The sequence below is a fragment of the Alexandromys fortis genome, unplaced genomic scaffold, assembly GCF_014885135.2.
Source record: "Alexandromys fortis isolate MF-2015 unplaced genomic scaffold, M_Fortis_MF-2015_v1.1 scaffold_281, whole genome shotgun sequence".
NCBI classification, from domain to species: domain Eukaryota; kingdom Metazoa; phylum Chordata; class Mammalia; order Rodentia; family Cricetidae; genus Alexandromys; species Alexandromys fortis.
Window position 1 is genome coordinate 849,953 of NW_026068161.1, and position 27,598 is coordinate 877,550.

Below are 27,598 nucleotides of genomic sequence, written 5' to 3' on the forward strand. Positions count from 1 at the left end.
CTCTCTCTCTCTCTCTCTCTCTCTCTCTCTCTCTCTCTCACACACACACACACACCTACAGAAAAATGATCTGAAGGGCAGAGGGGGAACATTGAAATTCTTTGTATGGCATTTGGTATATCATTCCTGTGAGAGCTGAAGAAAATTTTGGTCAGATTAAGTTTATTAATGTGTCTATAATAATTTTGCTTTGGGGGCTATGATCTACCCATCTTCCAGTTTCAATTTTCCAGTAATTTTACGGCCTGTCAGGGATAGATGGTCATGTCAACATCCCTTGAAGAACTGGCCATGAAGGAATTTCAAGCTGTAACTACTATACAATAGCGTCAATGATAAATCTTTGCGTTTGTATAAAATTTCGAGTCCTCAAGGCTTTTATATTATATATAAGACTTAGACATCGGATTCGATTAATTCCAGAAAGTTTGAATTACTTCTCAATAAACTACTTCGTAATAAAAATGCATACGTTAAAAATAAAACCTCACTTGTGATGGATAACAGTTAATTTTCTCAGAAAACGCCATGGCACCGAGTGATGTGTTTGAAACTTACAGAAAAAAAAAAAAAATCCAAGAACAGCTAGTCAGTGCATGGTTATCTCCTGAGCAGAAAGGCGGGAAAGTTTGAGTCTTAAACTTTAAGAACTCACACCATCCTAGAATGGCAGCTCTTAGTGCTGCAGGAAGTCTTACAGCTAGTGGTTACCCGCCCACTGGGGCGTGGCCTCTTATACTATATAGGCTGATGCATCCGGCCTCTTTTCCGGCCTCTCTCTTCCATTTGCGGATTTCGGTTTCTGATCTCCGTTCCAGCAGAGGATTCTGATTTGTGAGTCTACCCCTAAATAAATAACCATCTATTTCTCAATTCTGAGCCAGCGTGGGATTTCTTATAAAGCGTCCTTCTTCATCTTAGCATCTGGTCCATTCACCACCAGCATCAGGACCTCAATAATAGTGCATATACTCAGTCCTCACTCTGACCTTCAGAATTAGGACATTTGTGGGGACCACAGAGATCAGTGCTTTAGCAAGATCTCAATGATAGTTCATTTAATGTTCATTTGTGAACACCACGGAGCTACAGCCTTGATCCTTTCCTGTGGAGATGAATAAGAGAGCCATACACTTTTCTTATGGGGATGAACGTCCCGATAAGTAATTTTCCACCACCACCACACAAAGTAATAAAGAATATCTAATTTCTAACTTAGGTTAAAAGAGTAGAGTGGTTGGCAAGGGTGTGGATGAGCCAGCCCTGAGGCAGTGAGGGTGGAATAGCGGGCCATGCCCCCTCATCTGCCAGGAGGTAAGAGCCAAAAAAAGATTGTTTTCCCCACTTGCCCCTGGAACCTGAGACAGGCAAGGGAGCTGACCCTCTCTCTTACCAGCTCCAGCACTCAGGAAAGAGCATCTTGCACCTCACCTGGGCAGCACGGTAAAGCTGAGCCTATTGACTGGGGTCAAAGTGAACCTAAGATACCTATCCATTCCCCTCATTGGCCATATGGTGGCATGAGTTGGGGAGAGATGTTCCCCCTTGCCTCCTGTGGTGAGTAGGAGAGATGCCCCTGCCCTCACCAGCTATATGACTCAGGAGAGTGGTCCCTGAACCTCACCTGGGCAACACAGTAGAGCTGGCCCTAAAGGTGTAGGTGCGGGTGAGCCACCCGTGAGGGTGTGAAAGTAGAACTGGCCCCTCCCCTTGCTCATGGCTGCAAAGGGTGAACTAGTGGGGACAATGCTGGAGAGCTCACCCAGGTGGAGAAGACAGGGGAGATCTGGCAGATTGACCAATCCTAATACTATGTAGGCCCAGTACCAGGGTTCTGAGTTGGCCTACCCCAACATCCACCCAATCTGTGATCTGGTGGAGCATGGGAAGGAACACATAGTGCAGATCCAAAGCAACAGAATTACTACGACAGAGGGCAAACACGGAATATCCAAGAGGAGTCCCAGTGAGAGCCCAGCATCAGTGGTATAGCAGAAACCAGAGGCCTCAGATCAGACCAATGATACTTTGCAATGAACACTTGCAAGTAAAGATACATGGATGAAAGGGTATACTGAATGACTCGCTGTGACACGCTATAGCTTCCATGAGGAGATTTTTCTTTTTCTCTTAAATTTTACTTTATTTTATTGGGGGTGTATTTCAAGGGCAGAGAACAGATACAAAGGGATGGGGAGATGAATGGGATCCAGATGCATAATGTGACAGACACAAAGATTAAATAAAAAGAAATTTTAAAAAAGAGTAGAGTAGGGTTATGATGACTAGGAAGTGATTTTATATTCCCTGCTCCTAGTTCTCATTGGTACCTTGAGATTCTGAAATGGAAGCTCCTCAAAACAGATTTTGTGTGTGTGTGTGTGTGTGTGTGTGTGTGCATGTCTGTGTGCACATGTGTGTGAGAATTTGTATGCATGGGTGTGTGCATGTGTGAGCACGCATGTGTATGCATGCATGTGTACATGTATATGGTGTGTGTGCGTGTATGTGATGTGTGTTCATGAGCATGCATGTGTGTGCACAGGTGTGCACATGCATAGCAATGGACACACCATGGTGGGAATGTGGAAGTCATAGGAAGCATTCAGGAGTAGCTTATCTTCTTCCAGCGTGAGTTTCAGGCTTCTCACGGCGTCAAGTTCACATGCAGTGTGAGTTCCAGGGCTCTCCTAGTATCAAGCTTGCATACCATCTGCTTTTACTGACTGCACTACCTCATTGGCCCAAGTTCCAGATTTCTTAACCTCAAACTTTATACTAGGAAATACGATTTTTAAAAGTAGGAATTCCCAGGAACCATAAAGTTTGACTGTGGCCACCATATAGTTCTGCTTCTGTTTTTTAATGCCAGATGTTGGCTCTGGACTAATGTGCAGAGGAGGGAAAGCCATAGGAAATTCTGATCTACACGAAGCCAAAATAGCAAGCAATTTTTGTCTTAAATGGTTGATTTATTTAAAAAGTGTCAATCAAGCCAGCCAGAATCCAAACTGCTTATCGCATAGTCTATAGATTGCTAAAGAACCGTGGTTCCCAAGGGTTGATCCCCCTTGGGATCATAAGCAGCATTTTAAGAGTATGGACAAACTTGATATGTTTCCAAGACATTTCCATAGAGTTTGGCTATTTTTCTGTGGAACCTATAACTTATGCAATCACTGGATAATTTCAGCTTCATGTGGATGTAGACAAGAAAATCTGGACTTTTCCTTTAGTTTCAATTCTCATGATTTCTCGTTTTTTTTCCCCTTCTCTCCTCCCTCTCTCTCTTATTCTTTTTATTAGCATATATTCATTGTACCAAATAATGAGCTTCACTAATACATTTTCATGCATGATTATAATGTGCTTTGAGCATACTAATACCCCATTACCCTCTCTTGATTCCAGTGATTATTAATTATGCTCCTATAAAATATTCCTGTGGCTCATTCTCCTTCTATTCTGCTCATTTCAGTCTGCATTCTAGTTTTCTTAAACTCCAAGCCTATTAGACACAAGCTTTGAAAACCTCCAACCGAGCTACCGTCACCCTCCAGTTCACACACACACAGGGCTTCCGACCTCTCACCAGGTTCTGGCTACCATGCCTTCCATCCATTTCCTGTTTGGTGAACCCTCCAGTTAATGGACAGCTTGTTTCTTTGAAAGACCTTTCAACTTCTGACTTATCTCTTTGGAGATACCCGTCTCCCACTTGCTCTGTCCTCAACGTTCTTTATGCTCTTGACAAAAGTTGCCTCTTTCATGAAATCGCCAATTGTGTCCCTGAAGTCCCGATGTCTCAATGCCTTTGTGAAACTGTTCCTATGTGAGACTACACCAGTATTACTGGCACACTGGCTAGCCTCCCAGGCTAGTGTACAGGAACTGATAAAACTACAATTTCCATTTTGCCTTTGCACATTCCTTATGGTTTACCCTATTCAGGAATACCACTAAAAAAGTAATATTGGCCCCTTGTGTATTTCTCAGAAATGTCTGAATTTTTTTCTTTCTGTTTGGAAACCAAACTGTAGATATCAACTGTATAGTCTGGCCTTTTCTCAGATGAAAGAATACAGTTAAGATAGACAAAAAAAAAAAAAGAGCAAAGACCCTTTTCCCATCTCTGCTCTGTAAAGTTTCTGCTTAGGAGCCATCATATGTTTTCAGAAAGACGAGTCAAAAATAAAAAAAAAATTATTATTATTTTACATACAAACCACAGTTCCCCCTCCCTCTCCTCCTCCTACTCCCCTCCACCTTTCCCCAACTCAATCACCCCCATCCACTTCTCAGAAAACATAAGGCTTCCCATGGGGAGTCAACAAAGTCCGGCATATCAAGTTGAAGCAGTACCAAGTCCCTCTCCCTGTATCTAGGGTGAACAAGGGATCCCTCCATTGGAATCATGGTTTCCTATATCCTATCTACAATACCTTGGCTTTGTTTTTATTCCCCTTTTCTTCCTAGCAAATGCATCCCTACCAAAGAAGAAAGGAGGTCAAGAATAGAAAATAACAATAATAGTGGCAGATGGAAGTAGATGGTTGAATTTATGATCCTCAATTATTGTTATTTCCTATTCTTGTCCTCCTTTCTTTTTTGGTAGGAATGTGTTTACTAGGAAGAAAGGGGGAATAAAAACAAAAATAAGGTATTGGAGATAAGATGTAGGAAACCAAGATTCTTTTTTTTTACATGGTTGGAGAATTCCAGACTATAAAATTCCAGCCAAATTTGGAACACCCAAGACATACAGGGAGTTAGAATCCTATGTGTGGGTTTTCTAGAATCACACTCTTCACAGGGACTGGTAGACTTAGCCTGGAGAAAAGAAGATATGTCCCCCACTTGTGTTCTGCTAGATGTTTTACTATTTTGGCTTTTGGGGGGGGGCACCAACCAGCTCCCAAATAAATCACACATGGAGGCTTATTCTTAATTATGAATGTGTGGCCTTAGCTTGGCTTGTTTCTTACCATCATTTCTTAACTTAAATTATCCTGACTACCTTTTGCTTCTAGGCTTTTATCTTTCTCTATTTCTGTATACCTTTCTTTCCACATTACTCGGTGACTGACTGGCTGGGTAGCTGAATCCTAATGTCCTCCTCTCCTTGTTCTCTTGCTCCTCTTCTTCATTGTTTCTCTTTCTATTTATATTCTCTGCCCGCCAGCTCCACCTATCCTTGCTCCTGCCTCACTATTGGCTCTTCATCTCATTAGGACCGTCAAGTGTTTTAGATAGGCACAGTAACACAGCTTCACAGAGTTAAATAAATGCAGTGTAAACAAAAGTTACACACCTGAAAATCATATTCCCCAACACACTTGAGCACAGGGTTCTTTGGATTCTGCTTTGGCCAGACACTTCGATGAAATTGTGGTAGAAAAGAGTAGCAGGTGCCTGTTTTAATTGCTTTTTTGTTATGTTAGAATACTATGGTCAGAGGCAAGTTAAGGAAGAAAGGGTTTGTTTTGGCTTACAGTTCCAAGAGCAGGAAGCTGCTTGACAACATTTTATTCACACACAGGAAGCAGAGAGAGAGAGAACAAGAACAAGAGAGAGACACAGAGAGACAGACAGAGACAGAGAGACAGACAGAGACAGAGAGACAGACAGAGACAGAGAGACAGAGAAAACATGAAGGTGGATTTCTTCCAGTGGGGCTATCGCTCCCAAAGGTTCTATAGACTCCCCAAATATCACCACCAACTGGAGACCAAGTATACAAATATGTAAACCTGGGGAGGACATGTCTCACTTAAGCACCCATGACTGTGGAAACAGCAGCAGTGAAGGTCAGCTCTTCTGTGTGTAAGGAGCTGGGAGATTCAGCTCTTCCAATGACCTTCATTCTTTTCAGAAAGGAGGTCTTCAAACAATGTCTTAGTTCTGGTTCCATTAACAAACTTAGATGCTGTTTGTAATAAAACTTAGAAATAGAATTTTAAATTACATGAGAAAGCTAAATTACCGTATCCATCATTTTACACAGTTAAGACCAGAGACCATTTTTCCTGGTCCTCCTTCTTCTGGCTGGTGGGAGACTGAAACCAGAGGCCAACAAATGATTGGTAGACGCAAACTGCAATGCTGGCTTTGCAAACGCAGGTGTTAAACCATCAACCCCTCCATCCCTTAGTGTTTAAGCCCTTTAGATTCCATTGCAGAGCTCCAAACTCAATGGTTTCTTTTCAACAGAATTCGATTATTCCTGGAATTCTCTTTTCTAACTAATTCAGCTTTGGTAACCGTAAAAAAAGAGCAGTGTTTCTAGGATAGACTAATTGGGCCCTGGTCTCTCAAATTTTTCTGTCTGACTCCAGGCAGCTCTTTACTCTACCTGCCTGCTTTGGTTAATCTCTTTATAAAATGGAAATAAAGTATTGTCTTTCTCATTAAATCTGTGTCTGCTCAGAGTTGTGTGATGCTATAGTTCAATACATGTTAAATGATGCTAATAGTTGGCACCTTATCCTTCACAAGCAACTCGAGTGCTTAAGATGAATCCAATAAATAATCCAAAATAATTTAGATCCCTAGGGTAACTTTTTAATGGAAGAGTAACCAAGGTGCTCCTGAGTTAATTATCCCCATCTAAAATGGGAGAGGGGATTTTTTTTTTAACTTCAATTTGTGGGATTGATTTTATGGCTTCTAAGGTCTCCTTAACTGGTGAACTCCTTTTTCAAAAAAAAAAAAATAATCAATAAAAGAAAAACATGCCTTTACTTTCACCTGGGTTCTGGTTATTTCCATCTTCCTTTTTTTTTTTTCAAAATCAGTGCTGTTTTCAAGGTAAACACCTTTTAAATTCGGTTAGGATTTAAATGCACACACACACAGCTTTCCTTTTATAACACAAATCCTTATGGGTAATGACATTCATTATCATGGTCTTTTATATGTGCTGTTTACTATCCCAAAGCATTGCAGAATTCCATGTTCAAATACTAAAACAGAAACCCTGCATGAAACATGCAGTTATTTTCACTTGAGCTTCTCTATTTAATAAGCCATTTGATCTAGAATCTTCTGGTTGCTATGCCTGAAATTTGACTCATTTGCTTCCTTAGGAACTGCTATAAAGATTGTGATATTGCAAAAATCATATTTTATTACAATTTTATTTTGTAATAATACAGAAAACGTGGTCCGTTCTGCGGAATGACTGAGTCGGTAATATGGAGTAATGCCCCATTTATCCAGGATGGCTGTGTAATGAGGTGGCCTTTTCTGTGATCTGTCCTGATAACCGAGGCTTATTCCCTGTATGTGCAAAAGACTTTATTCCTTCTTTTTTTCTTGTGTATGTGATGTATGTGTGCATATGTGTGGAGGTGTATGCATGCCCATGTATGCAAGCATGAAGGTCAAAGGTTGATGCTAAGTGTCTTCCTCAGTCACTCTTCACCTTATATATTGAGGCAGGGTCTCTCACTTGAAGGCAGAGCTAGCCAGCTTGTCCCAAGGATCCCCTGTGTCTGCCTCCTAAATGCAGGTATTACCAAGGGTGGGCAGCCATTCGTGGCGGGCATTTCTGTGGGTGACGGGCATCTGAAGTCCAGTGTTGATGCTGGTGCAGGATTCTCAGTAAATGATTTGTCCATCCCATCCTCACCTCACATACAACTCTTGTTTTTTGAGACAGAGTCTCTCAGTAATCCTGGAACCCATCATTTCTGCTAGTCTTGGTGACCAATAAGTCCTCGGGTTCGGCCTGTCTCCCCCACACCCCAAGTGTTAGGGTTACAGATGCAGGCCATTGCACCTAGCTCTCATGTGAGGGCCAGGGATCCAAACTCAAGTCCTCCAGCCTGCACAGCAAGCATTTTATCGACTGACCCATCTCTCCAGTCTTCTGATTTTGATGGGAAGATTCTTCACATACGTTAGACAGATCTCAGCCAAATCAAACGTTCCCTGGAGCTCTGGACCGGCTTCTAATGATGAAGACAGCACCGTATTAGCCGTTGCAGGGGACCACAACATGGGCAGACAAGAATCAGGAAAGGGAAGAGGCAGTGTCTCTTCTGTGCAGTGCTCCTTTCTCTGATAATCTATATTTCCTTTCTCGCCATTGTTTGCTATTTTTAATCACTTTTCAATGCTTCTGATCCAAATATTTTCCCATTCAGTTTTCACACATAATTTAATCTTACAGTGGCAATTGAGCATGTGTGAGAATACAGGAGTCCCAGGCTAGCAGTAGATATCCTAGTCCCTTGGTTCTTTACCCAAACCTAGCAAGGTGGCAGAGCATCCCATTAAGCATGAGACTTTCTTACCATGCTCCTCATTTTTAATCTCAGAATATCACTCTGACAGTGTATCCACAGCTAGTTTGTAGAGACCCGGGGCCAGGGCAGTCATTGTACCATTAATTGTATTCATTAAGCAATGAAATACAGAATGCTGAGTGTGTGAAAAATTTCGTGTGGTTTGTCTCTATTGTATCTTCCAACCTTAGGAAAAATCCACATTGAAATGTTAATGTAATGTGATACTTAAAATTTCTGATATTTGGCATTATGTCTGCTGAACTTTCTCTCCAATAGAATAGATTGTTTTGCCTGAGGCTTTTACTGTACATAACGAGAAAAATTTCTTGTTTAATTCAGAACACTGACTGGGGACCGGCCTTTGCCTCAGTTGTTCTCTTTCCCTGACTTGTGGTCCTTTCTCAGAGATTAGCATTTTCTAGACTGTGTAATATATTAGAAGCATCTTCTAGACTGTGTAACATATGAGTAGCATCTTCAGTTAACATAAATCCTGATTGTAGCCTTCATTCTTTTATGTGACTTGTCCAGTAACATTAATATTTTTAATATATATATATATATATATTAGATACACCAAATAATCTCTTTCTTTTGGCAGGCAAACGAGTTTTCAGCAGAGAATAGTTCTCAGAAAAGAAATGCAAAGGTACTTTATTTTTAACAATTAAATGACTCTGACGCCTTCCAGTACTTATTCTGATTTATTTTTCCTTTGTAATGTCAGGTTTTCTCAATTTTCCTGATCCTGTGAAACTCACTTCAGAAAGCCATCTTTCCCCGTGACATTAATTTCTTCAGTGTCAGATTCTTGATTTGCTCAGGACATTGCAAACACTTCTTTCCCCCATCGCTAATGCTCTGCTGTCTCCCAAAAGCGTTCTCTAAATCTGTAATATGCCCATGACACTTGGACACACTTGGAAAGTGGGGTCAGCAGTCCTGGTACAATGTGCTAATGCCAACTCTTGCTTAGCACGTTGTGCCTGTAGAGGGGCTTGTATAGGGCACAGCTTTGTGTATCTTACCTGAACCCCAATTCTCCTGGGAATGATAAGATCTGCTCTGTTTCTGGTGATTCACCAAGGATCTTGTTCAGCGTGACTTTATTTTCTCAGAGCTAACTTTTAGAATCACCATGTCTTTAGCTGTAAGAAAGCAAGGGCAAAGGTCACTCTGTGATCAATGCAAACATTTATTTTTCTTTGTGGCACTCCTGAAAATCTGGAATGAATCACAATCTACCCTTAAGATGTATTACCTATAAACAGAACACAGAAATGAAAAAATATAGTCCAATACCAGTACTTCATGGTAAAATGTATGCACTGAAGAGTGAATAATATTGACGCATGTGAATCTCAGAAAGAAATAATAAAGTACTCATGTTTTTCAACGATTAGCACATTCCGAGTTTTGGTGCCTTAGCACCCTACACAGCCCTTCAAACATACTTCCCTTTCTCCTTTCTAAAGGGACCCAGCACACTGAAGCCTGTCTTTCTCTGTGTCTGCCTATCTACCATTTTATGGCTTACCAACCATACATAGTTTCTTTTAAAAAATAGTTTATTTATCCTTATTTCATTTACATTGGTGTTTTACCTGCATATATGTCTTTGTAAGGATATCAGATCTTGGAGTTACAGACAGTTGGGAGCTGCCATGTGGGTGCTTGGAATTGAACCTGTGTCCTCTGGAAGAACAGTCAGTGCTCTTAACCACTGAGCCATCTCTCCAGCCCCCATACATAATATCTGATGTGGGATTCTCCTCTGTATGCTGTAAATAAAGTTGGTTAATAAAGAAACTGTCTTAGGCCTGTGATAGGGTAAAGTAGAGCCAGGTGGGGAAAATTAAACTGAATTCTGGAAGAAAGGAGGTAGAGTCAGGGAGAAGCCATGGGGCCACTGCCAGAGACAGAAAGGCTGAAACTTTGCTGGTAGGCCATGTCCTTGTGGTGATGCACAGATTAATGGAGATGGGTTAAATTAAGATGTAAGAGTTAGCAAATAAGAAGCTAGAGATAATGGGCCAAGCAGTGGTTTAAATAATATAGTTTCTGTGTGATTATTTCGGGAGTCTGGGTGGCCAGGAAATGAACAAGTGGCCTCCTACAACAATTTCTTAAACAGTATTTTCTTTGATAGTTGACATTTTAATGTAGACAAGTAAAATTTCTGTGTAACTTTTTTGATGGGTTTTGTTATTCTCCATATTATAAGATTCACCTGGGTTGAAACAAAGGTTGTGTGTCATGCTTTAGTCTTTGCTTAATAATGTGTGACAACATAAGAATCCAGTCAGTTAGTGGTGTACAATTCAAGTTGTTTCCTGTTTTCTGTTGCATTAACTGCTGCATGAGTGTCTTATGCGCTCTGCTACGCAGGTATTAGGACTCCTCACTAGTGTATATCTAGAACCAAAATCATGTTTGTGGAAAATGGGTCACCCACCTCTAGTATACCTTACCCACAAGACATGCAAGTTTCTGTTCCTGATAGCCTTACTATACTTGGCATTAATCACATTTTATCTGACCCCCTGGTAGGCATGAAATGGTGTCTCATTGAGCTTTTCATTAGCATCTTCCTGATTCATATTGAAACCGAGCATCCTAGTTCATCTTTCCATCATTTCCATTTCCCCTTCTGTAAGACATGTTTGGTTTTTGTTCTTATTTTCATCATATTGTCCACTGTTTTATATGTTAACTTCATCTGCATTCTATTACCATAACTGCATGTCTGAGACGAGGTAACTTACACAGAAGTTCATCTGGTTCATAGTTCTAGTAGCTGGGGACTCTGAGAGCCTGGTGATAGCATTTGCTCAGCCTCTGGTGCCCCATAGCATGCCGAGTACCATGAGGCAAGTTTGTGCTAAACTTGGGTCTCTTTTTCTATATTATAAAGCCATTGATACCCACATGGTGGCACCACTCTTATGACCTCATTAATCCAAATTACCTCCCAAAGGCCCCATCTCATAGCAGCATTAACATATGAATTTGGAGATTAAGTTTCAAGCACATGACCTTTCTGAGTGGGGGACACATTTAAACTATAACAGACACAAATTATTAATCATTTCTATGAATTGCAAATACCTTCTTTCAGTATCAGGCTTTCTTTTCGCTGTCTATATAATCGTCTCATTATATAGTCATCTTAAATTTGAAAGTATAAAACTATTGCCAGCAATTTGTAGATTCTGTTTTTCTGATTAGAAAAATTCTTTAGTTCATGAGATTATTCTTCCAGAAATTTCTCTAGTATCAAAATACTGCCGTTCATAATTATACCTTTTGTTTTGTTTAGAACTAATTATTATTTATTGTGTGAGATACAGAACCTACATTTAATATTTTTCTGTGTGAATAATCACACAGAAACCTAGGTCCTCTTTTGGGGGGGTTCAAGATAGGGTTTCTGTGTAGCCCTGGCAATCCTGGAATTCACTTTGTAGACCAGGCTGGCTTCAAACCCACAGAGATCCACCTGCCTCTGCCTCCTGAATGCTGGGGTTAAAGGCGTGCGCTACATTTTCTAAATTATATGGTATCAATAATATGTTTTTTCCCTTGATTTACAAGTCATTCGGTGTAACTGAGGTTCTGTGTGTGTTGAGGACCTGTTTCTTAGCTTTGGTTTGATTCAGTTTGTATTTCCTACAGCAAATCACACTCTTGTAGTCATAATAGCTTTGAATAGGGTCACACATAGTAAGCAAGGCTCTTCCCTTATAGGAGAACATTGGTCTTTGGATATATGTGCATGTGTGCATAGCTTCATGTTAGGCTGCTACTTCAAAATCACTTATTTTAGTATGGAGTGCTAACAATTACTCTTTTAGAATGTTTTTAATATGAGAAACACTTCAAACATAATGAAAATCAATTGAAAGTGAAATAGAAAAAAAAAGAGGCATAAAAAGATGACTCAGGGGGCTGGAGAGATGGCTCAGAGGTTAAGAGCACTGACTGCTCTTCCAGAGGTCCTGAGTTCAATTCCCAGCAAACACATGATGGCTCACAACCATCTGTAATGAGATCTGGCACCCTCTTTGGGTGTGTGGGAAGCAGAATGTTGTACACATAATAAATAAATAAATAAATAAATAACCCAAAAACGTTAAAAAAAAAAAAAGATGACTCGGAGGGTAAAAGCATTTACTGTACAAGTCTGATGACCTGAGTCCAAGCCCAAAATTTTACAGTAGAAAGACAGGACACCTTAAAAGTTATTCCTTGACTTCCACTTGTCATCAGAGAGCCTTCCTCCAGTAAGTGTTGGAAACAAATGCAGTAAACATTCGTCTGAGCTCAGGAAATCTTGTTGAAGAGAGGGAAGAAGGATTGTAGAAGCCAGAAATGTCAACATTATAAAAATAAAATTACAGAAGCCACTAACTCTTAGGAACTCACAGAGTCTGAACCAACAACCAGGGAGCCTGCATAGGACTGACCTAGGCCCTCTACAAATTTGTGATAGTTGTGTAGCTTGGTCTACTTGTGGGACTTCTACCAATGGGAGCAGGGACTGTCTCTAATGCTTTGGCTGGCTCTTGGGAATCTATAAGGGGAGGTGCTTAGTCTTAAAGCAACTTGATATGCCATGCTTAGTTGATACCCATGGAAGGCCTGGCCCTTTCTAAAGAGAAACAGAGGAGGGGTGAATTGAGGGTGGGGGGAGTAGGGAAATAGGAGGAGAAGAGGAAGGGGGAAATGTGTTTGGGACATAAAATAAATGAATAAATTAAATTTTTAAAAAGCTGGATAGATGACTCGGAAGTAAGTTATAACTGATTAGTAATTAGGGACATCCTCCCAAAGCTGCCTGCCCAAGAGATCGCCCAGATTTATTTATTGAACTTTTCACTGACTGAGATTTGACGGAATGTTCAAGTTTTATTTGCTCAGTTCTCACCTTCCTAATGCTGAGCTGGTCTGTGGAATGTCCCCAGCCGTGCTGAGCTCTGTGACTCCGCTGCTCTTGTTGAAATGATCTATTTCAATGGCAAGACTGCCAGCTTGAGACGGGCTCTTGCCTGCTGAGCCATTTGCGGTGATGGATGGCATCAGGAAAGTAACGTTTTCCAATTTGGCATCTTCTAGGCATTAACTGGGTCTTTTATTCCACATCCTTTCAGTCCTGCCCTGATTTTTCTGTGAACTCATTGAGTTCTAGACAAGAAAATGACATATTTCCTTAAAGAATCCCCCCTAGCTAGGAGTTGGTGTCATTTTTAAAAGAACCTCTTAGAAAAGTCAGAAATGGCTCTTAAAACCTGATGTTCTTCCATTAGAAACAAAGAACTTTTGTTAAAATATGTGAGCAAGGATTTGTCTACCTGGTAATATAGTATATTATTCAGGGAAACCACCTGAAGCTTGAAATAGGGGATTTAATGAAAATTTAAGAAAAGATAAGTATTTGAAGCATTTATAATGACATGTATACACAATGATTATTCCTGTTTGGCAAATATTTTGTTTTTCTATGTTGTGCATGTGCAGAATGGTACTGCTTGTCCCCTGTAGTTAGATAAGATGAGGCAATTTGTTTTGCCCAAAGACTTGTCTGATGATATAAATCCGTCCCTTCTTGGGCTGCATGGCACAGTGCAGGACCCTAAAGGCTCCATGAGCTCCTGGAGGGGTGATGGGCAAAGTTTCAGCAATGACTACCTGTAATGACCTCCAAAGGCCAGCATATTAGCATTCCTCATGGTGGTGCCACGGATGTTCAGAGATGGGACATAATGCGAGGTTCATCAGTCACATGAATGGTGGGGGGTACAATATCAGAGGTGAAACATTAGGGAGGTTGTGTGGGAATCCAGTCCCTCACTAGTTCTTGTTGCTGTTAGCCAAACACTCTACCACATGCTCCTGCCACCGGTCTGCAATCATGCCAGAGGCAGAAAGCAATGGGCCTGCTCACCTGCAGTTTATAACATTGTTAAAGGTTACTCTTTTATCCTTAATTGTTTCCTTGCTTGTTTGTTCTTTTATTTTTTTCTTGCAGGGGAAGGGTTGGAATCTAGGACATTTTACATGACATGAAACATTTTGTCTTTCTAACTTGATTGCCTCGGGCATTTCATTACAGTAACATGAAGTTCCCTAAATTAGCTATTTTGTTAATCTGAGTCCCCAAATCCCTATTCTGGGCAGTCAGCCCCTCTGATCTGCAGTACATGAATAGAGTGACCAAGAAACTACCTAGATTTAGGGGTTGGTTCTGCAGCACAAGCCAGTTTATGCTCTGTTTTGACTGAACAAAATTTATTGTTGTCAATGGGTAAAATTACACATTCTCTCAGGGTGCCATTTAAATAAATTTAGGGATTAACTCTCTGTTATAGGAGTCTATGGGTTTCTAATTATTTGAAGTTGCTACTAAGTTTTTTGAGTTGCCATACCTAGTAAGGACTCTGTGTTTTCCTTTGAAATCCTACTTAGTATTGAACAGGACCACTATTAGCTATTCCAGATTTGGGTAAACAGTTAACATCGCTAACTTCTGAGAAATAATATAGCCAGGGACTGGCATTTAAAGAGCACAGACTTATGAATTTTGTTCCTGAGTGCATTCCTTGCTAACTCTTGTTCTCTAACCTGGTGAAGCCTCAGCTTCTTCACCTAGGAAGTGGAGATGATAATAATGTTGCCCATGTGGTGGTCATGGGAAAAGATAACAATGAAAACAGGACAGTGATGATCCAATAAGAAGAGACTGTCTGTTCCAGGGGTGGAGTTGGCGGCAGCACTCAATAAACCACAGCTCTTTTGTCGTGGAGTAATGTAAATCTGAGAGCCCTTATCAGTAAGCAGAACTGGTACTCCACATCATCATCCACCCCAGAGCATCTGCACCAAGTGAACTCTTAGAGGAGTGTAGGGAGGATGCTACCTCACATGAGAGGGGTCTTCTAGGTCTCCATAGTTTTTGCTCTTGGTGATTGGGCCATAATTTCCCTTGCAATATCAAATAAGTCAGGCACTTCTCTTTTTCCGTATTCTTTAAAAGTTACAAATTAAAAACAATGTGGCGGTTTGAGTGAGAAATGTTCCCCAGGGGCTTAAATATTTGAACACTTGGCCCCCAGCTGGTTACACTGTTCGGCAGATTTAGGGGATGAATTCTTATGAAGGAAATAAGTCACCCGGGGGCTGGCTTTAAGAGTTTTATACCCTCACCGTACTTCTAGCCTCTCTCTCTCTCTCTCTCTCTCTCTCTCTCTCTCTCTCTCTCTCTCTCTCTGTTAGAGATATGATCTCTCAGTTTCCTGTCATCATACCTTGTCCTTGTTGCCGTGACTCCCTCTCACGATGTCCTCTAGTCCCTCTGGAGCCATAAGCCCGAATCAGCTCTCCCTTCTACAAGTTGCCTCCGGTCATGGTGTTTCAGCAGATAGATATGTTCCTAAAACAAGGGATCTGTTCATCAACAATGACAGACTTAGATCCAGGATAGTCTGAATATTGAGCTGAAGAGAGGAATTATTCATCCAGGATTGCCTTGAACAATCTCTCTGTCTAGTACCCTGGCATCCCATCTGGTCTTGTATCAGTTCAGGTTTTTCTTTTTTATGAAAGTATTATTATTTTTATTAATAGTATTTTTATTGAGCTCTACATTTTTCTCTGCTCCCCTTCAACCCTCTTCCGAGGTTCCCATACTCCCAATATACTCAGGAGATCTTGTCTTTTTCTATTAATGTTAAATTGAAAGCTGCCAGGTTAATTGGGCTTCCTCTTACTTCCCACCTCTGCCACAGTCTCACAGTGGGTAACCCAACAATCAGACCTGTCATTTCGCACATGGTTACATCTGAGAAAAGAATCAAAGGTAAGTTTCCCCCCTTCTTCTGGCCCACCGAGAAGGCAATGAGGCTATGAGCTCCTTTGGAGGAAGCTAAGGGATAGTTATTAGGTAGAGGCTGGAGCAAGCTCCCTTTTTGTAGTCTCTGGTGAGGGTAATCATGGAAAAAAAAAATGTCCCAATATACCACTCGTTATTACAGGTTTAGATGTGATTTGTGCCCCTCCACTTTAAAGTTGATTGACATAAAATATTTTCAGGGTCTATCAGGATAGCTCAGTGCATGAAGTGTTGCCAAGTCTGTCGACCTGGGTTCCATCCCTGAGGCCCCACACCATGAGAGGAAAGAATCCATTCTCTGAGCATCCGTGCTCACGTTTGCACATGCATGTATGCAAAATAAAATTAAAATGTGATTTTAAGAAGATATCTTCAAGGCATTCTAATGGTGGTCATGTTAGTACACGTGAAATGGTGAGATGTTCGCACATCTCATTTTAAGCCTGGTCATCAAGGCCTCCTTCTGTGGCAGAGTTCCTTGGATTTGCAGGTCCTATTAACATCTGAAGAGAGAGGTTTTATTCAGTTAGAAGTATCATATACAGGTAAATCACTTAAATATACCAATAATTTTAGATTTATTAACAGGAAACCATACTTGGAATGAGAATTCAGGCATTTTATGAAAAGAAAATTCAGTAAGACCACGTTGAAAAAGATAATTTTCAGGAAGATACCAGACAAATGGCGCTAAAAATAGATGCCGGTGCCAAAGTGAAAAATGTATGCACAGTGCACTAACCAGAGTTGTTCTGTTTGCGTTGTGTTAAATGTTTTGATAGGAAGGCTTTTATTTTGCTTAATGTGAACAGATGTCTGTTTATGGCTAAAAGTTCTAATATTGGAAGTGGATTTTTCAATGGGAATGCTTAATAAATATAAACATGTTTATGTTTATAAATATGTTAATTAATAAATATTCCAGAATCTAATTTTATCTTTACACAAGTCCTCTGATCTAATAGTTAATTGGCCACTCCCCCCAGACAGAATTCACACGCTGCCTAGAGAAGGCATGCTGTGGGATGTGATGTGTACCCTCCATTTCTTCCCCCACTCCAAGATATGGCTGCCAGCATAGCCCACAGCATCGCAGACCATGCCTTAGACAGTTATTTTAAGCAAAGGATTGAACATAGTGTCTTGCTTCCCCTTTTAAAAAAAATGAAGCTTCTTCCTTATGGGTTCTTTTTGATTCCATGGCATGGAGGATTCCATACACAGCAGTCACCTGAGTATCATGGTTGACAAATGTCTTCTTTGCCTCAAAGGAATGTCCCAGAGCCTTGATGCTCTCCAGAACTGCCTACATTCCAAGCAGACCTGCATAGCTTTGTGACTTTGAAGATTAATCTCTGTCACTCACAGCTCGTTGGCTTCTCTTGCTCATTTCTGCTCCGTCTGCAGATGGTGTGGTATTCTGTGCCAGCATTATTTATCCACAAGTTTGCTTCTCACACAGCTCCCTCTTTGAGCAATTGTAGAGAACGTTAAAAACGCAACAATTATTCCACTCTTTCATCAGCTTATGGGTTTTACAGTTCTGGTCCAAAAGAACATCCCTGTATTAACGCCCTCCCTTGCACAAAGATACTACTGATAGAGCCTCTCAATTTTGTGCAGCAAGAACATTAAAAGAAGTCTCCCAAGCCACAGAAACACACATGAACAGCAAACTTTCATTTCTATATATTCAATGATACTCTTCAAATGCTGCCCTCTGCTGCATCTTTCTCTCAGAGCTTGAGTTGTGGTTTTCCATCCTCTGGATTTTTTTATTAATCCATGAGTGGACATTTTGGCTTTGGAGATGATTGCTTTGGAAGAATAGAAGGTAAAAGGAAAAGTTATATAAAGGAAAAAAAGAAACAATAATTGTGATAGAAAAAAATCTTTTGATCCATTGTTCCTTTTCCTATCAGTGCTATAAGGGAACTTTTAGCATCTTGTCTTATATATGAGGAAACTCAATAATTTACATTTAATCACAACTAATAATTGTAGCATGGGGATTTGAATGTAGGAGTTTACATTTAAAGTCTGTTGTCATAAACTCTGTGTCTTCTACACTTGAGAAGGTAGAAAAAGAAGAGAGAAACAAAAACACGGGAAGAAGCATAAGGAAAGAGGGTGGAAATGAGGAAGACACTAAATAGAAAAGCGAGGCACAGTGGAAAGGACAGGAAAAAACACTGCAGAGAGACCTCATAAGACTTCCCATGGTTCACAGCACAGGTAGCATATGCCTTAGCGACGCTTAGACACATTTCACAGTCTATAAAATGAAAAAGGCTATCAACAGGCAATCCCAACACCATCTTTCAAAAATATGTTGGTTTCATTAATTTTACAAGAATTTCACATACATCATACTTTGAACATTTTTATCCCTCTCCCCACCTTCTCCCAGATCCACCCTCTCCATTCTGTCCCCAGCCCCCTTTGTGTCCTCACTTTTAAAAGCTGCCCTGAATTCCACCAGCACTGCCAATAGGCTCGTAATTGAAAGACACCCACCGGAGTGAGGTAGACCTACCAGGGAACCCACACTTAAAGAAAACTAAGACCTTTGTTCAGATTCAGAAAACACGTCTCTTAACTGTGGATAAACTTCACAACTGTTAAGATATACACTATATTTCACTCAACTTTTTTATCAACATCCTTTCGTACTGTATGTATTACCACAGGTGTGTGGAAAGATCCAGAGAAGGCTGACTCTGATATCATTAAGGTCCTTTATGTATGGGATATTGGAAACACCTATCCACCTTCACATCCATTATGGATGAGTTCTGTAAGAAAGGCATTGGAAAGTGTTGGAATTTGCACATCACAGCTTCTTTTGCAGTGAATACAGCCACTTTGGGCATGGAGCGAGGACATAGAAAGGAAGAAATTGACAAAGGAAGGACAAAATGGGGGTGAAATCCTACCAAATGTCACTTACCAAGATCTCTGATGTACTAAAGGCTGTGTCTGTCGTAGCATACTCTAGAAGTTTAAACTCTCCTTGGTGCTCTCCAAAGAAAGCAGTGGTTCTCATCTTGAACCAGACCTCTCAAGTCCCACACAAGAGGTCGAATCATCTACATAGCTGTGAAAATGGGCTCCGAGTCACCCTATGCTCAATTGTTGAGTTATCACACTCAATGTGGTCTTTTAGCCACTGAAATGGTATTTGCTTTTGGGTGCTAAGCTCTGAGGAAAAACAGCATCTGTCCCCTGCTTTACTTCTAAAGTGGCCCAGGCACTCAAAGACATAACCTCTCTCTTACTCAATAGGTTTTGCTTTATGGTGTGTGTGTGCATGTGTGTGTGTGGGGGGGTGAAGACTGAATAAAAGTTGCATGAATATTGGTGCTAAACACCTTTTCAGGCACATAAGAGTAGCTGTTACTATTCCCAGCCTACTTAAGAACTATAAGAAGCCTGTAAGGTTGAGTGAATGTAAGCTCCTACACAAACCTCTACTTCAGAAAATTCTCGGTTGTTTCCATAATCTTAGTGATTATCTCTGTTACAAGGTTTTTGGTAGGTAGTTCATGATTCATTCTATTTCCAATGGATTTAGAATGCTCGGTCTTTCTCGTTGAAATTACGAAACGATTGAACGATTACAAACGATTGATGTTGAAAAATCATCAAAAAGGATGATGAAGCTGGTCTGTCTTGCTGAAAAACAGAAGGTTGATGATTCATTGCAAAAGTGGGGACTTATTCAAGTCATCCTTCATTCTTCAGACCTAAGGAGCCCCCAAATCATCCCCATAAGGAATAAATCCCATCAGTATACAAAATGGCCTAATATGCACAAGGATCCCATGTCTTAGACAAGCCAGCTATAAGAACTTCCCTTGATCCACCATTATTCCATGTCATGAGTTAAAACTAGGTTTCTTTTAAAGTTCCAAGTAGAATCATCTAGCCCTAGAGTGCTGGGTGGAGAAAAATCTCCAGGTAAAGTGCAGGTTCGGTGGGATGAAAAACAGTTGTGATTGATTAATAATGTCTTCAAAGAAGGCGGGATGAGGCTAGCACTTCTACCCTTGCTGCCTATTTGCTAATGACGTATCAAAGTATGAAGGGCTTTTCTGTAAGACAGTAGAGAGGGTAGTGGGACTACGGTGACTTAACTGCTTCCTGTCTCGTGATACCCTCCTTTGCACCCTTCTCCTCTAGCCTCTATTTCAACCGAAAGGTAATGATGGAGATTACAGACACATTTTTCTCATTTATGCCTCTCATTTTTATGAGCATTTTCATTCAGCGGTGAAATTATAATACATACTTGGTATCTGTTGCAAGCATCTGGGGATGGTTTATATTACAGCGATTCCAGAGATAGAGCTCTCTACCGGACAGTGATTCTGCAAAAGATGTTCAGCATAGCTGACTGAGCTCATCTCCTCAATGATATGTTCATGCAGCTAAAGGCAAATGTTTAAACATTTAGTTAATGCACCATATGTCTTAAATGTTTCAGTTCCATCTGACATTTTCAAAATTCATTTTAATGGAAACTCGCCAAGTAAATTTACTTCCGTGGAAGATGATGAATCCATTCATCTTAAACCCAATTCTGGACCTCTCAGACACAATGAACTCTTAATTAGTAGTCTTCCAACTCCAGGAACAGGACTTTCTTCACGCTTGCCCTTCTGAACATGAGAAAATGCCAAGTGGCTCAAGAGGAGGCAACTGGTATCCTGAAGACCACGCAGCTAGTTATTGACAACAGAAACCCTGGAAAGAAGTAATCATCAACTTTGGGGCTCAGTGGAAGAGTAAAGGAAGAGAAGCATGGAGGACCAATAAAATAAAATGACCAATACCAAAGAAATTGCAGAAACAAAACAGGAAAAAAAAAGGACAAAAGAACATTTACAATGAGATATAGTTATAACTCTCATTGTTTAAGCCACATTTTCTATGAGTTAAAAGCAACGCAGAGGAAAACTACTAGTAATATAAACATGACACTTAAGTCCTGGGAAGATGGCTCAGTAAATAAAACACTTGCACCTAAATATGTAGACCAGAGTTTGGATTAGCAGGACTCAAGTAAATTCCGAGTGGATGGGGCAGCTGGAATTCCAACATGCAAAAGATCGAGAAAGGATATCCCTGGGGTAAGTTGGCAAACATTCTCTGGGTTCAACTGAGAGACCTGGACTGAATCAAAAAGCTGAACAGTAATTTAGGAAGATCTCAACTGCTATCTTTAACCTTCACCAGGCACGCACACACATGTTTCTGTATAGCCCCCCCACACAAATATGCATAATACACACATACACACAAAGCAAACAAAATGATACTTAGACATAGTAGTTAGAATCCTACTTTTATATCAAATACATTAATATCTTAAATTGTGGTTCCGCTTATTATCACTGTAATCTTGGGCAAATTATTTCAACCTTCTGAACCTAGGTTCTTCACAGCATTGATTAAAATATTAACCACATATAAAAATGAGACTTATTTTTAAATAGTAAATTAATTTTTATATGTGAATTTATCTTCATGTGTAAGCTCCCAATCTCTCCATCGCAGGAGATTATTTTACCACAGTCTAGTACCTTCAATTTGTTTTCAGTGATTCTTATTTTTTTTAAAAAAAAGTTTAAGTATTATTCTCTCAGTCTTTCCCACATTTCCTCTGTAGACACTTTTGATCCAGGATTCTGTATCTCTAAGGTATCTGCTGCTAAGCCTCACCATCTGCCAGGGGTAAGCAAGTCAACAGAGAAAAGCTTTATGTAATGGCCTAGCTTCCAGCCCTTGCTGATTTGCATCAGAGGCACCTTAATCTGCTTGGCCTTTGGCCATTGGCCTCTGTCTCATTTGCTCTGGTAAAGATGCTCTCAGGAAACACAGGTTATCCCAAGTAGCCTTGTCCCTCTTTTTGGTATCCTGCTGGTACCCAATGCCTCAAAAGTCCTAGATGTCTGTGACTTCTTTGCCCCAACTACAACCCTTCCTCACCGTTGGTCTTTCCTGCAATTCTATTGGCTTCCTTGAAAGCCTAGAGAATGTTCTTCTTTTTTCATGTTACACTAGAAAGCAAAGATCCTGGGGAAGACTTGCCACTCACACGCAAAGGTCCCCTTTGATCACTGACACTCCCTACTTCTCCTGCAGTATTGAACATGGGATAGAGCCAGTAATGGGATTTCTCTGCACAATCCTTCTGGTGATTCTCACTCTATGAAATAGAGTCTAGGCTAATCACAGTTCGAGACTTGGAGGCTTAATATCTGTATCTGTCCAAAAATGACATGCAGAAATTACCAGGTGATGAAGAAAATGATGACCAAAAACAACTCTAAAGTCATCTATTGGCACTTCAATCTGTCAAGGACAAAGTCCTTTTTTGGAAAAGGGAGGATAATACTTAGAGTTATAGGCAGTAAAATCACCAATTATCATGGGGAGGAAAGAGAGTTTAGAGAAGTAGTGAACCATAAGAAATTGAGGTGCACCACACAACATGGTTTTTGCACATAGGAACACACACCAGCTGTGGATACCTGCACAAGACCGAAACAAGAGCAAACTACTGTGACATTTCTAAATACATGGGGAAGGCGCCTAAGACCCCAACCCTAGCTGAGAAGTTAATGGCTGTGCAGTTGATGGTTGATGGTGGGGGGATCACTTTTCTTTGGTGGCATAGCCAGGTGTAGGTTCCATATACACCCATATGTATATGGCCGGCACCAAACTGGATTCAGTAGGCTAAATATAAAATAAAATTGGAGAACATGAAGTCAGGAGGGAGATGTTATGGAATCCCAAGGGGAGTTGGAGGAAAGAGTGAGGATAGATAATATTAAGACACCTTGTATGCATGTATGAAATTGTGAGAGTATACTTTGGGGATATTTATTTATTTATTTATTTATTCTTCATTTATTTACATGCTGACCACAGTTTCCCTGATCTCCTCTCCTCCCATTCTCTCTCTCACCTCCCATCTAACCCCACCTGCATCATTTTCTCCTCCTCCATCTCCATTCAGAAAGCAGTAGGCCTCCCATGGTAGTCAACAAAGCATAGCAGGAAGAAGGTCTTCCCCTGCATCAAGGCTGGGCTAGGCATCCCAGCATAGACAACAAGTTCCCCAAAAACAGCTTAAGAGCCAGGGACAGGTCCTGATCTCACTGCTAGGAGCCCCACAAACAGACCAAGCTACACAACTGCCATCCACATGCAGATGGCCTAGGTCAGTACCATGCAGACTCCTTAGCTGTTAGTCCAGAGTCTTCTGTGAGCTCCCATGAGCTCAGGTCAGCTGTATGGACCCCTGGCTCATACAATCCTTCCTCCCTCTCTCCAGCAAGGCTTCCAGAGCTCAGCCCAGTGCATGGCTATGGATCTCTGCATCTGCTTCCATCAGCTCCTAAATAGAGTATCTCTGATGATAATTAAGGTAGTCACCGGTCTTCAGGTACCCTCTTCACTACTGATAGTAGGCTCAGCTGGGGTCATCCTTGTGGATTCCTGGAAGTTTCTTTAACACTAGTTTCCTCCCTATCCCCAAAATGTACCCCCATTAAGACATCTCTTTCACTTCTCTTCCCCTCCATCCTGCCACCAATTTACCCAGGAGATCTCATGTATTTCCCCACCCCATGGAAATCCATACATCCTTCTTTGGTTCCTTCTTGTTACCTAGCTTTTCTGAGACTGTGGATTATACCCTGACTATCCTTTCCTTTGCAGTTAATACCCATTTATAAGTGAGTGCATACCATGTTTGTCCCTCTGGGTCTGGATTATCTCACTCAGGATGTTTCTTTTTTCTAGTTCCATCCATTTGCCTGCAAATTCCACGGTGTTTTTTACTGCTGAGTAATATTCTATTGTGTAAATATACTACATTTTCCTTACCCATTCTTTGGTTGAGGGGAATCTAGGTTGTTTCTAGGTTCTGGCTATTAAAAATAATGCTGCTATGAACATAATTGAACAAAAGCCCTTGTGGTATGATTGAGCATTATTGAGTATATGCCCAAGATTGGTATAGTTGTGTCTTGAGGTAGATTGATTCCCAGTATTCTGAGAAACAATTTTTAAGAAAATTGGGATAGTGTTTATTCAGAAGTCAGGTTGAAAAGACAATCCACAAGTGGAGATATCATCCACAAAGTAAAGTTATGGCAAATGTATTCTCTCTCTCTCTCTCTCTCTCTCTCTCTCTCTCTCTCTCTCTCTCTCTCTCTCTCTGTGTGTGTGTGTGTGTGTGTGTGTGTGTGTGTGTGTGTGTGTGTGTGTGTTTCTCCTCAGCAAAGTATGAGGCAGGTTTTTGGCTTCCTGAGACACTAAAAAAGCAGTCCCTCAAGCTGGGTGCCTAGCAGGTAATAGGGTAGAGTGTCACCATCCACTTCTAACCCTTAGCCTTGTCAAAGTGCTCTCGAAGTTTCTTTCTGCTCTACCTGCACTTGTGACTGAGCTTCTGTGGACAAAGAAAAGGAGAGCGAGCAGAATCTGCTGAGACTTCAGCACCCTTTCTAGGAAATATGAATACCAAGACAGACAGAGGTGCATAGAGAGGAGTGAGGAGGAGGAAAGGTTTGCTGAGGATGAGTATAACAGAGAGTATCAAAAAGTAGTTAACCCACGGGCTGTCTTTTCAACCCTTAATTACTGCTTGTTTTCTTGTCACTCTCGAGGTATCCAGTACTTCTGGGGAAAGCAAGAACATCCTAGATCCGATAAATCACTGCCTGGCTTTGAGCTGTGAAACACAGACTTATTTTGGGGGGTCCATAGGTTAAACACAATGTGCCTTTCATTCTTAGAATTCACCATTTTGATGAGTGTTTTCCTTTGAATTCCAAAATTTGAGTTTTACAGTGAAAAATGACAAGAACTGAACTGGAAGACTGCTTTTGTCACTCGAGTCTGCGTGGACATGGCCTGGAAAAGATGTGAAGACAAGTGAACCCATTTCTCTGGTCCCTTGAGACAAACACTGGTGGAAGAAGACATTTCTACATAGGGTCAGTGGGCATAAAAGCAGAGGGTTCACAACTTGCAGCAATAATCTTGTTTAATATGACATCAAGGATAGCCTGACTTTGAGGCGGAAAGGAAAGTCCTGATGGCAGGACCAGAGATTGTATTCTTCCTCATTGCTCTTCTTTGGCACGTTCCCCATGACCCAGGGGAGGTTTAATGTGACCGTGAGCTGTAAAAGTGGAAAAAGAGACAAAATCATCCTCAAAGGACCAGTAGCCCCAGGGACAGCTACCACAAGACTCAAATTCACCACAGAGACATTACCAAGTCCCAATATAATAAACTAATACAATCCCCTGCCACAGGCAGGACACAGCAATGGCCACCAGAAGAAGACAAGATGGATTCCATACCGCAGTATTCTATGAACTATGGGTTCCTCTTCGCCCAGCTACCATCCTGGGCAATAAGAATGTATGGACGAATAAGTATTCAAACGGTGTGTTTTAGATCAGAAAGCTAGAAAGTTTTATTTGACAAGAACAAATAAGTGTTCTCTCTACCAGAAGGGCTGAAAGTTAGTGAAAAAAAATTATAAAGTAAATTAATTAGTGAAAACATAAGAAGGTCAAGCAAGACACTGGTTATTTGTTTATTTATATTTAATGGTCTACTTCAGTGGCCATCAGAGAACACCACGGACTCAGTGGGTCTAACAATAGAATTCTATATCCTCTGAGCTCTGGGTTTTCAATTTTTTTTTGTTTGGGTTTTCAAATTTTAATACCAAGATTCCATAAGGATTGTTTCTGCCTGGACATTCTTACCGTGTCTTTATCTGGCCTTTCCCTGGGTGTTCAAAAAGAGTGAGAATCCTGGTATCCAGTTCTCATCTCATAAAGTCATGCTTCCCATTGTATTGAGGCCTGGCCCCTTTGTCCTCATTTAACCTTAATTGCCTGGAGAGAGGCCCTTTCTTGAAAAGGTAAGTCACACCAGAGATGAGCACTTTGGAATAGGAATTTAGAAGACACAATTCATTCCATGAGCATAAGAAATAACATTGTGCCAGGAAAGATATTATCTATAGCTAGAAAGATGGTTCAGATGTTAAGAGTTAGGCTTATTACCAAAACAATAATGAAATGTTAGCTATTTTATCCAACCAAAGACCTTAGTCTGATAATTTAAAGAGTACTATTATAATGTACATCAAGTAATTTTTAATCTACCGAAGCACCGTTTTGACTGTGCTGCCAATACTAACTTGATTTAACAAAGAAATGTATACACGCCATCACTCCTATTAGCTCTCCCAGGAAAATAACTTCCCAGCCCGGACCCAAAGCCTCATCAGGTGATGATCCACGGAATTTTCTTCCTTAGCATTTTACTTTAACTGAAGGTCACAGTGCTTCAGCTTTCTTGCTCTACACTTTCTCCAGCTTACTGGCGTGATATCTTCAAAGACTCTCAACGTCAAGAATATCAGTCTTGCTTGTCATTGGTGCCCACTGAAGGCACCATGATGAGAGCTTTACTCTGATCAAGGCTCCACTGCCAATGCAACCACCGCTGACAATATGGACCATCCACATTCACCAAGAATGTCACTCAAGCTGTTAGCCATGTTCCTTGTCTAACCAAAGCTACCTTGGCATCTCCCAAGACTGTGGTCCTTCAGATCGGGTCACTACCGGGAATTCCTTCTTTGAGTCCTACTGTGCTGTACCCAGTACCAACCTCCCCCCCAATATCTGCACTTTTTTACTCTTGGATTTACCCACCTGCAATACGGACATTGGCCTTTCTGAATTTTATGATAAAGACATTGTGAACTCAACACAGTTAAGAAAGAAAATTGAGACAGAGAAAATAGAATAAGAAGCATATTCTAAATGAATTATCCATTGGTAGCAAGGCTGAGGGACAAAACATAAAATAAAAACTAATTTTGAATTAAATGATCTGTTATAAATTCAATCACTGGGCACTGTGAATGCACTGCTTGAAATGTAACCCAATGTGCATCATTCCTTTTGTGTGCAGTAATTGGTCAGTGAGTGGTTAATATCTAGAGAGATGCACCCTTTGATTCTCAGCAAAAAAAAAAAAAATCAAGAAAAACACATGTTAACTAGTAAGTGGAAAAAATCCTCTCTGAAGATTTCGCTCCCTTTCTTTTTATTTTTGCTTATTTGATGGGAAGCTACCATTTTTTCCTGACTAAGCCAGAGTCTCGAGTTTAGATAGAGAAATAAATCTACAGTTCATCTTCCCACAGATGTCGTTTTAGAGCAGCTCCATTCGATGGCTCCTAGATAAAGCAATCAACCTGGAGAGGAATGAGGAGCCCATATACTAAAAAGTGACATATAATTATTACCGTACCTATTAAGTGAATAAACCAGCCAGAGCCCAATTACACCGTTGCAACATACAATGAAAT

The 27,598-nt window shown here is 40.7% G+C and overlaps 1 long non-coding RNA gene across 1 annotated transcript; it reads right to left on the reverse strand.

Annotated features, from left to right (window-relative positions):
* Positions 1–7,192: 7,192 nt before the first annotated feature.
* LOC126491862 (uncharacterized) lies at positions 7,193–13,558 on the reverse strand. The gene is made up of 3 exons (XR_007589476.1): positions 13,219–13,558; positions 9,320–9,439; positions 7,193–7,952 (listed from the first exon to the last, which is right to left on the reverse strand). It is a non-coding gene; the product is annotated as an uncharacterized lncRNA (long non-coding RNA).
* Positions 13,559–27,598: the final 14,040 nt, after the last annotated feature.